At 38.7% G+C, this 15,006-nt stretch overlaps 1 protein-coding gene across 2 annotated transcripts in view; it reads right to left on the reverse strand.

The window, feature by feature from the left end:
- The window catches only part of NR3C2 (nuclear receptor subfamily 3 group C member 2), a 354,893-nt gene that overhangs the window by 237,161 nt on the left and 102,726 nt on the right, over window positions 1-15,006 (reverse strand). The window lies entirely within an intron of this gene.

Consider the following 15,006-nt stretch of genomic DNA (forward strand, 5'->3'; position numbering starts at 1 on the left):
CGCCCGAGCGTTAAATGATCGCCAGTTTAAAACACAGCTGGATGAAGTTGGGAATAATTATCCTGGTCTGCTTCTGCACAGCAATGTGCGTTGGTTGTCAAGAGAGAAGGTGCTCAGCCGTTTCGCGGCTTGTCTGAGCGAAATCCGGACTTTTCTTGAAATGAAAAATGTCGAGCATCCTGAATTAGCTAACACTGAGTGGCTCCTGAAGTTCTACTATCTCGTGGACATGACTGAACATCTGAACCAGCTCAATGTGAAAATGCAAGGCGTTGGAAATACAGTCTTATCCCTTCAGCAAGCAGTGTTTGCATTTGAAAACAAGCTAGAACTCTTCATCGCCGACATTGAAACAGGTCGTTTACTACACTTTGAAAAACTGGGAGAGTTTAAAGATTCATGCACAGCAAGTGACCCTGCTCAACATCTTGATCTTCAGCAGCTAGCGGGCTTCACATCTAATCTCCTGCAATCATTCAAAGCGCGCTTTGGAGAATTTCGTGAGCGCACTCGTCTTTTTAAGTTCATCACCCATCCACACGAGTGTGCAGTGGACAGCGCCGACCTGAGTTACATCCCCGGTGTCTCCGTCAGAGATTCTGAGCTACAAGCTGCTGACCTGAAGGCCTCGGACATGTGGGTAAATAAGTTCAAGTCACTGAATGAAGATTTGGAAAGACTTGCACGACAGCAAGCAGAGTTGGCGAGCAAACACAAGTGGCGAGAAATTTAAAAACTTCAACCCGCGGACCAGCTGATTGTCAAAACTTGGAACGCACTTCCCATCACATACCACACACTGTGAGTATAGCTGTACTGACAATGTTTGGCTCTACGTATGCATATGAGCAGTCTTTCTCACATCTAAAGAACATTAAGACCAACCTACGATCACGTTTAACGGATGGAAGTCTCAACGCCTGCATGAAGCTCAACCTCACCACGTATCAACCAGACTACAAAGCCATCAGCAAAGCCATGCAGCACCAGAATGGTAAGAAGTACTTGATTCATCATTGGTTAGCAACAGCATAACAACGTTATTAAAAAAAAATTCAGAGACTTATTGTACTTTAAAAGTGTTGGTCTTGCATAAAATGCACACATTTACTTGTATTTAGTTTTAAAAATATTGTATGGCTCTCACAGAATTACATTTTAAAATATGTAGCGTTCATGGCTCTCTCAGCCAAAAAGGTTCCTGACTCCTGGCTTACTGATCCACAGCTCTGGTTTCTAGGACAATAAGTTCATGATAGTCTATTAAACAGAAGGTGTTCTGGGTCTGTGATCGTCCATAAACTCAAAAAGGATAAAAGGAGTTCTAATGATTAAAAGCTATCATTAATAAGTATATCATAACTTTACATGATAAGAACTAGTTGAACATAAACATTTGTTTTGCAATTTTCTCACAATGGACTCGCGCGGGCACACAAGGTGTGAGAAGACAGACTCACAATTTGTACAGCATGCTCGGTTAATGGAGCATCTTAAGGAAAATTACATTATTTATAGGGAAAATCAATTGAATTGTAAGAAGTTTGCCCACAGAAGTCACTGGGGTTCAGTATCTGAAGATCACAGTTCACCGCACCAAACACAAATCTTTCTACTGCTTTCATCCAGGTAAGGAAGCAGAGATGTTTGCATAACAAATCCCTTGCCAATGCAAGTACATGAGAGGAGAGAAAATAAGGATGGGCATACCCTGCAGGGAGCTGGAGGTTTTGCTGGGTGAAAGACATACAAATGTATTTGCTGAAGTGTACACAATGGTAAATTTATTGCTCGTACTCCTACTACACTGTGTGACTGAGGATTTGGCGCTATTAATTATACAATGAACGTTATTTCATTACTTATTTAGAAGAGATGGCAGAAGTATTCGCAAGATATAAACATGCATAGGCAGTTTCTTCTCTCTCTCGGGGCACAATGCCGAATATTTCAAATGACAGTTTTATTGCATAAGCCTTACCTGATATTTAGGTCAGGAGTGGACTAGCTACATCAGTCTAAGAGCAGCTGATGTTATCTCTAAGGATGTGTCACATCTCCACAACAGCTATACTGCATAGATTCCCAGCCCTGACCTAGGATGACACCACTAACCTTTCATCCCCCGTGTTAGCCGAGGACAATGGTAGAAAAAAGTCTCTTCTATATAGCAGACAGCCTATGCCAGTAATTACTATATTGCTAAGCATTTGCCAAGCTTTTTCTCATATTCCCTGCCTGACAATGATAGCCTTATATTATGAAAAACAATATTAATATTGAGCAGAGGATACAGTACAAAAAAATATAGTAAAGAAAAAACTTTTTAAGCATCCTTTCTCATGAGAACAACTATTTAAATTAAGTCAGATTTTTATAGTCTCTGGTGATTAGGGAAGTCACTTCTAGACATACAGGCCTGGATTCATCATTTTTGGGTTTTTAAGCGACTTTTCTTTTTTGTCTATCGATTCTTTGACCAAATTCTTCAAGAATGGCACGCGCCGTTGATGAATATTGTGTAAAATTAAAGATGCTCTTTTTTAATTTGGGCATTTACCTTCCCCACTTTTTTTAGAGCTTAAAGTTAAATGATAAATGATATTAGATAGATTTTGTACTCTAGTAGGGTAATAGAGTATAATTGTCCAAAAATTTTACAACTTTTTTGAGAAATCCCAAATTATGAATTAGGCTAATCATTTGGATAAGAAAAAACACATCCGCATTGCTGAGCAAAAAAAAAAAAAGAAACCACGTTACCCTTAAAAACGGGTGCAGATAAAATAATTAATTATATTCGCAAATGAAAAAAAACATTCACTGTTATTACCATTTTACTCCAGAAAAAAAAGGCGCTAAGACAACAATGAAACAGGGCCTCAGTCTCTGTGCAGCTATTCACAAAATGAATGACCGACCAAGAAGTAGGGGACTGAAGGGTCCGTCAGCGCATTTAGACAAGCTGATAATTGCAGGAACATTAATTCTCAATTATTGACCTATGTAAAAATGCTGGTGATCACTTGACAAAAGAGCAAAACATTCGCTCGTCAGGTGATTGTATCGATTATAAATGAGGCAGTGCTGATCAGCTTTCCGATTCGGCATGAGAAAAAGATTACACCATGCTGCGAGTTGTAACGGAAGTCGGATCTCACTCACCCATTCAAGTCTATGGATGCTTGGACTCACACAATGGAGAATTCTTGTTCTCTATCTTCTCCTCACCTGTGCTATGATTCTCTCATCTGAGAGAATTGGATTATACTAAGCTATCACTTGGATCAAACTCTAATCAGAGTTTGATCTGAGTGTCATTTCCATAATCAACCAGAGTCTCTCACATGAGAGAATCAATGCTCGTGTGACCCCGACCTAAGAGAGAGTCACAAATAGAGATGTCTTTAGAGAAAATGACCATAACTGTAGTAATAAAAAGTCAATAAGTACCATAATTATGGCCATGTTTACAGACTTGTTGCACGTTAAATGATACTAGATTTCTTAAAATGCTTATTTAGAAAAATACCAGAGGATAATTCAGGTTATTCCCAAGGGCCCGAATAATTATAGCAGTGGGTCAATGCAGCGGGTCTAGTCTCCAACATGCCCAGCCTACAGCAGGTTGCCTTGTGGGTAACACTGACCAGACAATTACAATCTGTACCTGAAATAATCTTCTCCCTTATTAATACACAAAAGGTGAAAACTTGTTGTGAAACATGAATGGCAGCAATAAAATACTGGGACACCAAAAGAAGGCATGAAAATGTTTATCACGCATCGTTACCTTAGGTTTGCAGCTAGACATAGCTCACTGCAATTATCACTACCAACCGTAAGAAACGGCTTCATTGATCTGTTTTCTTAAATGCTGCATTGCTACAAAGTACAATGTACAATGTGGAAGATTACCATGAGGTGCAGTACAAAATAAAGTAAAAAAAGGACTTTTCGCTAAAGTTTACAGCACTACATTCTTTATTAAAAAAAAAAAATGTCTCAACACATTTTATACCTTTTTATTTTATCTTCCAGGAAAAAGTAACAGGAGCAGTGGGTAGATGTGGTGTTCACACCTAAGGGACAGGGAAGAGGGAGAATTGACGGTCTTGATGAATCACCCCCAAAGTGTTTTACGCCATTTTTTTGGGAAAATACTTCGATGTATTGGCCCCTACTGTATGGGTCTATGAGGCTGTTAAGTTGGGGTGGACATTTGGCTAGTCCCTGCATTGTGGTCTGTACATGGACCAAGATACAGAGACGTCTGAATGAGGCTTCACGGAGCAGCCTGGCAAGAGAATACTTCCGGCTGGCGGCTGCCGACTCCATTAACAGCTGATTGGCGGGGGTGTCGGACGCCAACCGATCAGACATTGATGACCTACCCTAAGGATAGGTCATCAGTGTAAAAGTAGTGGACAACCTCTTTAAGGATATGTTCACATGTCAGAAATCTAATAAGGACTTAATTGTGATCATATCTGTTCACATTTTGCATACAATGCATGTTCTGGAAAAAAATTGGTGTGATTTTTTTTTTGGCCGCACCATGCATGAGCATGCACATTATTTTAATGAATTTCACACTGGAAATATGCCGATCTGCAGTACATCAGAATGACAACCTTGGATTTCCGCAATTGGTCCGCTTGTAAAGTACACGTTATATTGGGTATAGGTAAATCTGTGACCCGAGCACATACCCTAATACTCCTCTATGTATCATTTCCCAATAACATAAGCAGAAACCATTCATACAGGTCAATAAATTAGTGTGCCATCACTTCTGAACTTTCTGGTTAATCATCAATTTTTTAATGTAACATGCTTACAAAAATAAAGTCTCACTGAGGTTGACTATCAACCTATTATAAACGTAATTACCTGCTCCGTGTAATGGTATACATAAACAAGACTTTTATTAGGGGGCAGCAGAAAAGTGGGAGGAACCTGAAATCATTTATCTAACATTCTCCCCCAGGGAAACAGGAAAGCAAACATGAGCATGTCACATAGCATTTGATATCAACATTATACGTTACATATTAGCCAGAGCCATATAAAAGTCTGACTTACAGCTCATATTTTACCATGACCTCTACTTATCCATGATCAAGAATGTGGAATCAAAAGCAATCAAGTTTTATGTGATACTGTCTGACTAAACTCAATGTAATAAATCTGCCTAAGTACGCTCATACTACCCAAGCCCTGCGTCACCACGCAGACCATAGACCAGAACAAGTCCGGAGAGAAAACCAGGTTTTACCTAAGAGTAAAGCTTACAATATGTGCAAAAATCTGAAGTTCACCATTTTAGGCTGGACAAACACATCCAGAAGTTTTCTTTTGGTGCCTAACATTATTTATTGGAAGGCTTTCTATTGATGGGAAAGAATCTGTCAGGTCCAGTGACAAGGTAAGCTTGCCTGCTGCCTAAATGATGCTCTGCATCCATGAGCTATTCTGCATATCTATTTATCTATTATCCAGCATCCAGTCGGGTCCCCTGCATCCATCAGAGCAAGGTGGTCTTCACTTTTGAACCTGGCATCCTGGGCACTTCTTGCTCCTCACTTACTAGGCCTTGCGACGTCATAATATCGTGGCGTGTCAAGTCATGATTTTGGGTGAAACCTGGTAAGTGCAAGAAGTGCCCAGGATGCTGGGCCAAGGATACTGGATGCAGAAGTGGAGACTGTCCTGGTATGGCTGGCAAAGAGGAGCGGACTGGACGTTGGATCATGATCGTGTACATCTTTCTGCTTAACTCCTATAATATATATACATAACTTGTAAAATGAGTATTAGCAGGAATGTGTTTTTTTCCTTCATTTTTTTGATTAAAGAAAATAAATCCAGAAATATTGAAGTTTTCATTCTGACCATTGAGCCTCTCAATAGACTGACATTTGTTTTGTAGAGATCATTTCTGATCAGGCATCACAGATAGGATGACAATAAATCATAACTCCTCTATTAAAGAGAATCTGTCACCAGGCTTTTGCTACCTCATCTGAGGGCAGCATGATGTAGGAACAGAGACCCTGATTCCAGCAATGTATCGATTAGTTTACTGGGTACAGCTAACCCTGCCCACATCAGGCTCTCTATGTACATTGTCTATTGACTGTGAGCAGCTTATCAGAGGAAGGGGTGTGGTTGGACCAGAGCTCAAGTGCATAGTGGTCCAAATAGTGATAATCCCCTAGTGATAAAACCTTCATTGTATGGAAACAACAGCATATAGCCAAATAAGTGACACATCGCTAAATTCTGTGTCTCAGCTGCTACCTCATGCTGTCTTCAGATCACATAGCAAAAACCTGCCGACAAATTCCCTTTAAAAGCTGTCAGCAGATAACACAGAGATCACTGCTCATGTAACAGAGCATATGCACAACACTCTCCTAGGATTTCAATAATCAAGCAGAATACCTATTGGAAAGGAGTGTCTAACTAATAAAGTTGCAGGACTATGAGATGCAAGATTAAGGGAATTTTGTTAGATGTTCATTCGCACTAGATCACAGTCACATGAATAGTAATAATATTGCATGTTCCTTTAATGTAGAGTGAAACAAACTTACATTAGAGTCACAAAAAAAGATAAATCCTGGAGGAGAATCAATGTGAAATTGATAAACACTGGATCTTTACATAATGAAATATTTTTTGATATTCTGATAAAAGGAAATCTATTTATAAAAGTGAAAAAGAAGCAGCAAACGATATAGAAATGTAGGATCATTTCTTATACGAATCTTCATATATTTTCTCTGTTCAGATGTCCATGGGTTACTGGCAATTATATTTTAGTAATTGCTTTTCAAGTGCTGCTTGGTGCCTAGGAGGTGGAAAGCACATTTAGAAGTGGCTTGTCTCCAATAAATGAGAACCCGGAAAGTTAGACATGATACCTGAGCCTCCTGAAGGAAATGAACTGCAGCCCTAATGTGCCTTATGGCGGTTCCTTTTGTTCACCAAACTAAATAGGCTATTTGAGTCTCGCTGTCTCCTGCTATTTTGTTGTGGTGGAGCTAAAAATAACGTAGCGCTCAGCTCAGTTTGGGATGCAGATGGCTGAATATTTATGACAAAAAGTGCATTTTGAATACAAATCGTTATGTTTCTGTAAGTAATTGAAGGACAGAGAAGGAGCGCAGATGAACTTTTCACAGTACAAACCAACCAAATTGGCTTCTTTCAGACTAATTAATTAAATAAAGCTAAATCAAATATTTAATCCAGAAATTCTGTAGAACTCCTCATTCTAAACCATGATGTTTCTGGGAGTAAATATGTTTTGCAGAGAGTCAAGGCCACTTAATTATGTGTCCATGGAGGGGTTATAATGAAGAATTAGTATACATAGCATGTACAGGGAAGGTATAGAAGTGTATTAGGATAGTTAGTGTTGGAAGAAGTGGAAATGGAACACCTCAGGAAGGAAAGATCAGAGAGCAAAGATGTGGAATATTAAAGTAACCAAATGATGCAGAATGGATTGGGGAAAGAGAAGGTAAAAAAGTTACTGAAGAGGAGAAAATAGCAGTCTAATAATAATAGTAATAATAATAATAAAATAAAACTCTAATTTGCTTTCAATAAACAGGTTTAAAAGGCAAATGACGAAAGAGGGGATCTGGATTTAAATTTTTATCCTCTTGATGTTTTGCAATCATCATATTATATAACACTGTGTACTTACAATTGCTCATTTTGCCTTTCTACCCAGCTAATTCTTCTAGTTTCCATTAAGTCTATGACATCACGTGATTAAAAGCTGACTAGGAGAACGCTACTAAGCTCTATGTAGAAACAGGAGTTCACTCTTCCTTGTATAACTCATCAGTCAGTGCAAAAGTACCTGTCAGGGGAGGGGGCAGCTGGGTCATGAGGGAATGATAAATGCAAGGACATGAGACTTCCTGTTTCTACACAGAGTAGAGAAAAGAGAAGAATTAACTGGGTAGAAAGGCAAAATGAGCAATGATGACTGCAATATATTAAGAGGATAAAAACTTTGATGGGATGGCAGTGCTTCTTTAAGCTTTTCCATAATACACAGTCCTGTTAAGAAACCCTGAAGTGTTTAAAAGAAGTGACATGCTCAAACATTGGGCGGCTTCCTCTAGGAAGCTGCCCGTTTCTACACTTCAGAGTATGGATATAAAGATGCAGACGTCAGAGCCGCAGCAAGAATTTCGGCAAAAACTTTAGGAAATTGACCAACAGCATTTTCCTGAAGCAGCTTCACCTGGGAAAACTTGCCATCTGCGCCGGTGTCTTTAAGATGCAGTCTGCACATATTAGATATCCTGAAGATGGGATTTAGGCTCACCTCCAATTCTGCAACCAGAAACAAAGTTTTCCATTGACCTTTTAATTCAGAATTCTATCTTTGTCTGGATGGGGCCCCCGCTGCTACTTACCTTTGCAGAACAGTCATTAGAGGCCTGTTCTCTATAGATCCAAAGGTAAGAAACTTATCTGACATTTATCGCTTAAAATGTAGTAATGCTGTGGTTGCCAGATTTACAGTGTAAAAAGCTGGAACACCACAGCTCCATAGACTGAGTAGTGGTCACTCTTGGGTAATGCAGCTTAGTTCCTATGTAAGTGAATAGTAGCTGAGCCCAACTCGAGAACTACCACGACTTAGTGAACAGAGCTGTGGTGTTCCACCTCCAAAAATGGTGTATATCCAGCGATCACTGAAACTGATAGCTGATCTGTAGAGGTGCCAGATTTTGACCCGCACTATGTATAGGTCATCAATATTATAGTCCTGGAAATCCCTTTAGGCCACGGCCCCACTATCGGTATTTGGTCAGTATTCAGTCAGTATTTTTTCTCAGGAGTGGGAGCCAAAACCAGGAGTGGGTGATAAATGCAGAATTGTTGCACTTGTTTCAATTATACCTTTTCTCTGATTGTTCCTCACCTGGTTTTGGCTCCCAGTCCTGAGAAAAAATACTGACCAAACACTGATCAAATACTGATAGTGGGGCCGTGGCCTTAATCAAAAACACTTAAATCAATGGATTCATTGTTATCCATTAAACTGAACTGACATGTTATGCTAAGTTCCAACACTGAGTATTTAGCACATTTTGATGCTGCAAATTTTCACTGAGTAAAAACAGCAATGTACTACAGTTCCGGCAAAGTGAATTGGATTTCTTTATATTTCATTACCGCTGTGTTTTTTTCAAGAGTAACCTGACCTATGGTGCGTTCTTGAAATCTGCAACGTCAATTTCTCTTGTGATAAATATGCATTTTATTTGCATGTGTATTTTCCTCATCTCATCCAAATGAATGAGATGAGGAACATCCACAGGTAAAAAAACGCATATACGGTACATTTCCACTGATAAAACGCACTAAAAATGCATGTAGCATGGCACATGACAAAGTTTTATTAAAGCTAAGTAACAAGAAGTTTTCAAATGAAAGCAGATTTATTTAAAAAATGACATACCAATGGGAGGGGAAAGAATGCAGTAAAAACACAAAAAAACGCAGTAAAAAAAAGCAGAAGATCCGCAACATTAAAAATGCACCAAACGCTCATTGTGGGAACTTAGCCTTATGGTTCAATAACATATAGTTGAATTAGATGAAGGTGGAGGCTCTTTATACTGTGGACTTCTCTGATCTAAAATCTATGATAAATTACATTTCATGCAACTATCGCACAACAAATCAGTGAACTTTAATATCACATATCTGGTCATTTTCTGATGCCGGCTGCTGTCTCTTCCAGCACTCGCATGAAGGTTACATGCAGATATAGTACAGTGATTTTGGAGCTTGATTTTATTACCCGTTTCTGCACAAGTGTCCAGTGGGTGATGAAAATAGTGGCTGGTCTCATTACATGCTCCAGTTACTACAGAGGCACGTTCATAATCTGACACGTAAGTACGACCCTCTGGTATGTTTTCTTAAGTAAACCGGGTGCCAAGTATCACTGAATATATAACTGAACAATAATGTTGACATGTGGTTGTAGGATTAGTTTATTAGGCTTAATATAAAGGCTAAAATGGCAGCGCATGGCCACATAGTAAGTACAGCTGACATTTCGGATTATATTTTTACATTTGCTGTGCTGAATTTGCCCCTAAAACCTGACATGAAGAGAAAACACAGATTTCTTTGTTAAGGTTCGGAAATCCTTCCTTTTGGAGCTGGAATTTTGATGAGAAGTATATGTTGCATTTCTTTTATTTTATTATATTTGGCAGGTTCACAGGGTTTTTGAAAATAGGGACAAGTAGCAGAAACCAATTTTAGAAACACATCTAATGTGAGAATAAGTATTTTTATTTTTGCACACACGCCAAAAGATCAATGGAATTGTTCGGTAGAAGATGAAAGGGTTGCCCAGGATGAGAAATATATGATTGCTACAACCAAAAAGCTGTGTCACATCTGTTCACAGGTTGTGTCTGGTATTCCATCTCCACCCCCTCTTCACATCCATGGAGCCAGGCTGCAATAGCAGACAGAACTCATAGACAGGTGTGGCCCTGTTTAAAAAAGAAAGCCGTTTTCCTAATGCTGAACAACCCCTTTAAGGCTACATTCCCACCATGAGTTTTTGATGTTGCAGATTTTCTCCACCCAATAAGTAAAATAGGTTGCTTGGATTTTTTTAAAAAAATATGCAGAGTAAAAAAACTCACCAAAAACTCATCCTGGGAACGTAGCCCAAAGATATGATAAGCAATTTAAGGTTAATCATCATTGCTGTAAAGTTCAGTTATCTAGGACAATAAAGCATTCGATCCTGTAGTCTGGATAAAATGATACTTCCTGTTGAAGTACTTATATAACAGACCTATTGTCTCTAGCTTCCTGCATTATCCCGAGTCTGTGATTGATAGCAGAAAAGACCCAACATGTGGCTACTAAACCTGCGGAATGGGTAACCTAGGGGGCCGTATTAGGATAAGCAGACAAATGGCACTGAGATACCTATTTTATATAAAGAAACTAACATAAACAGTTAAAATATGCACCACATAATGTGCTGCTCTATTTATCCTCACATGCCCTACATTAGTCACACCACCACCGTACAGAAATGTGCTTCTCTGCAGAAGTGTAAGTGGATCAGTGCAAGGCTGGAAACGTAGAGCCTGGGAGTTATGGTGCTACATGTATTTACACTGAAGAATATCAATGGATCTATAAGGAAATAGGTGTAAAGGTCATATGACAGGTTAGAAGTTGATTAAATAGTCTCATTATGCTGCCGGTAAATATTACTTTTATTATATATGGCAAAAGCGCACCTTAAAAAAAATGAGTTCCATAATTGTTCTGACTGTATATCCTGGTGGCAGTCGGCACCCATGTAAATACAGAGAAAATACAATATTGTAAATGTATCTGTGGCAAATCAACAATGACGTCACTGGACAAGGTCTTCAAATCGTCGCCAGTGAAATGTTCCTTGAAGACACGTGTTATGGTAAATACTTATACTTTGCCTTGATTATTATTTAGACAATTAAATGTACACATATATCTTTTATAATTTTGTATTTTAATATTAGCTTTATATGTGTTATTCGTAAAAGCAAATAACATAAGGCGTATCTAATATAAAGCTGTCTTTGCATTGAAGCCTTCCTTTGTTCTTAAAGTATAGTAAACTAGATTTAGCCAATTTCTAAGTGAATTTTTACATAATTTACGACTTTGTTTTTCCCAACTTAAATTTTCCTTTTTAGGTAATGAAATGTAAGCCATTCCCACTTTCCTTAGCTCCTGTGCTTTGTAATAAAAAAGTGTGACCAGGCATCTGAGAGTAGATGAGCTTGGGACACAGACTGATCTGGTTGTGTTCTCTCTCGTCTCCGATCGATCAACTCCCTGATTTGATCAAAACTGGCAAATGTGTGAAACCCTTTGAGTTTCTCCTAAACCTTTTCATACAGGTTTCCAGATCACCCGGCTCATACATAGTTTGGTCTTTTCTATAGTAACATATGGATGTGAAACCTGGACGATAAAGAAATTAGACAGAAGAAGAATCGGTGCCTTCAAAATATGGCGAATGAGAAGGATGTTATCAATACCATGGATGCCAAGAACAAACATATCAATTTTGGAACAAATCAAGCCAGACATGTCACTCAAAGCAAGGATCACCAAGCTACGACTTGCCAACTTTGGACAAATCATACAAAGAGAGCAATCACTGGAGAAGGACATCATGGTCGTTAGAATAGAAGGAAGAAGGCGAAGAGGAAGATCAGCAACTCGATAGCTTGATACTAGCAAAATAATGGTGGAGAAGATACTGGTGGACCTATCTAGCTTTGCACAAGATCAATCTTCCTACAGATCATTCATCCATCAAGTCGTCATGACTCAAGATCGAGCTGAAGGCTGTTAAAAAAAATAATCTGTGGCATTACTTTAGTTTCTAAATCCAAAACCTAACAATTCAAATGTAGCACCTTTTACATTTTTGCACATTTGAGAATTCACATCCTATTTCTACATCAATTACAGTAGATTACAGCTTCTACTCTGTTATGTTGTAGCTGGTCGTGGACAGGATTAAAATCCTAGATGCTATGTAACCATCTGAAACAATGCACTTTGAAAATTTCAAGGTAACTTACATTTTTCAAAGTTTTTAGAGATAAGCATATCGGTTTGAGGCCAATTCAATTCATCTCAAATTTTGCAACAAATTTGTATCCAATTTTTTTTAGATTCTCTTTGTACATATACCTCAAAATAGTGGCTGACTTGTAGAGGGCCGTAGCCGCCGAGTGAAGATTCGTGGTGCTAGAAGGAGTTGAGCAGATGACTGGATTGGGACCGGATGTGAATTGAATTGGCTAAATTTGAATTTCGACAGATTTGCTCAAGACAAATTGCATTCTGTAGATATAAGAAAGTTCTAGTATCTTGACTAAAAAAGTCTATATTACCCCTGGTATCATCCATCCCTGGTCACCTCCAAAATTCGAAAAATGTATATGTTATGCCACTTATAAATGAGTGGACAATATCCCGAGTTTAATTTACTAGTGTCATCAAACTACAACCAGTGAAAGAAATCTTGACTGATATCAAGATGTAGTGAAGAGAGGGCTGCTGTCACGTCCAGAGGAAATCAGCCATTCTTAGCCAATGCTGCATCAATTTATCTTATTAATGAACTGAAATAATGATGTCGGTCCACATTAGTCAAGCCCCAGTAATGCTTGAAGTTCATATGTTCTAAATCTCTACACTAAGACGTACAAATGAGATGCAGAAAATGGATTATATTAAAACAAATGTAACTGTCAGATTATTCCTAAAGATTTTTGTTTACTACAGAACGCTGGAGTATAATTATCCAGAGAACGATGCAGGCACAAGCCGTTACCCTATGGTACCTACAATGTGCATCTCACAAATAGAAATAATTATTGGAATGAGTCTGAAAACTGTGGTGGATGTTAAAAAAATACATGATGATAATGTATTGCTGCTGAAAAGAGTTTATTGAAAAACCTATATTCACAAATGACCTTTAGATACCTAATTACATACACATCGAGACACTGGTGGACACAGACAGAAGAGGACCTCTGTGCAAGAACAATATATGGGCCCTTTGCAGCCCAAGAGCTCCTAAAAATGCAAAATTGCACCTGCTTTGGAGGCAGAAATGGGCCCCTGTGCGGACGCACAGGTTGCACCAATGATATGTCTGCCCCTGCATCAAGACCCTGCTACTTGGCCAAAGTGAATATGGGACCAACATAAAACATAGAGAAACATTCTCTATTGGTGTATGCCATGCGATAACTTTCCCAGTAGAAAAATGATTGAATACTCAGTGAAGACAAGTAATGGCATCGGGATATGCAACAATGCAATTGGGATATATGCAACAATGGTGCCATGAAATCATTGGTTTTCCATGGTCACCAAGGCAAGCTATGATCGACTGGAGAACTATTAATATTATAGTAATGTTACAGTACAATGCAAGAGTATGCCATTACTGCAATATAACATTGTTTCCGTTGGAAAAGCAATCATTGACATCCGATTTAGTCCATATTCTCTGTACTTTGTATTATTATTCCCATTTATTCATCTATAGCAGAAGTTCCCAAACTCCAGTTCTATATGGATCATGTTTATAGGATTTCTGTACTATTGCACAGGTGAGAGAACTTTTGGCAATTTTTGATGCCTTGATGATAATGCCATCACCTTTACAATACTAAAGAAATCCTGAAAACATGATCTGTTGGGGACACGAGGACAGGAGTTTGGGGAAACACTGACCTACAGGGTACAATAAGCTTGGTTCGTACCTTACCTGCTTTTACCTAGTTTTCCTGTTTCAGTCTCTTAGTGCTACAGTCCAGCCAATTCCTAGTCCAAGAGCAATGAAACAATTATGACACTGTTGGCCAAACACCAGAAGAAAGGCATCCACAGTTGCCTACAGTTTACTTGTACTTGGCAACTACAGTACTTTAAGACATAAACACTTTCAGAAGATTCGAATGAAATATAGCGAGTGTAATGTTATTCTACTCACTTGTATTTATGGTGAGTGCTATGAAAATCTGTATAACTTTACGTATAGCTCAAACATACTGAGCCGCTCTGAACACAGGTCTTATTTCGGACATCGCATTGTGCCCACTGGTTTCCATTTCCGACAAAGGGACATGTGACTGTTGCAGCAACATACATTGCACTATGCACCACTTTAAGTAATGCCAGCATAGTAATACAGGTCACTTACCACTCAATCAACATTCACCTGGCATGTTGAAGTTGGGAATGGCAGTTGCCCCTTGGCCAGGAGCCTTGAAGGGGCCCATAGACACCTGCACATAAGTATTATAAATGGCAAATTATAGGTGACGGGCAGGTAATAGACAGTAAAAAAGCTTTAACAATTTTTCAACTGAAAATGGAATCATAAGGTAGGCTATCAACAGAGAATAG

Source organism: Phyllobates terribilis, unplaced genomic scaffold, assembly GCF_046119375.1.
Source record: "Phyllobates terribilis strain yellow unplaced genomic scaffold, ASM4611937v1 Scaffold_1__5_contigs__length_1240528914, whole genome shotgun sequence".
Lineage (NCBI taxonomy): Eukaryota > Metazoa > Chordata > Amphibia > Anura > Dendrobatidae > Phyllobates > Phyllobates terribilis.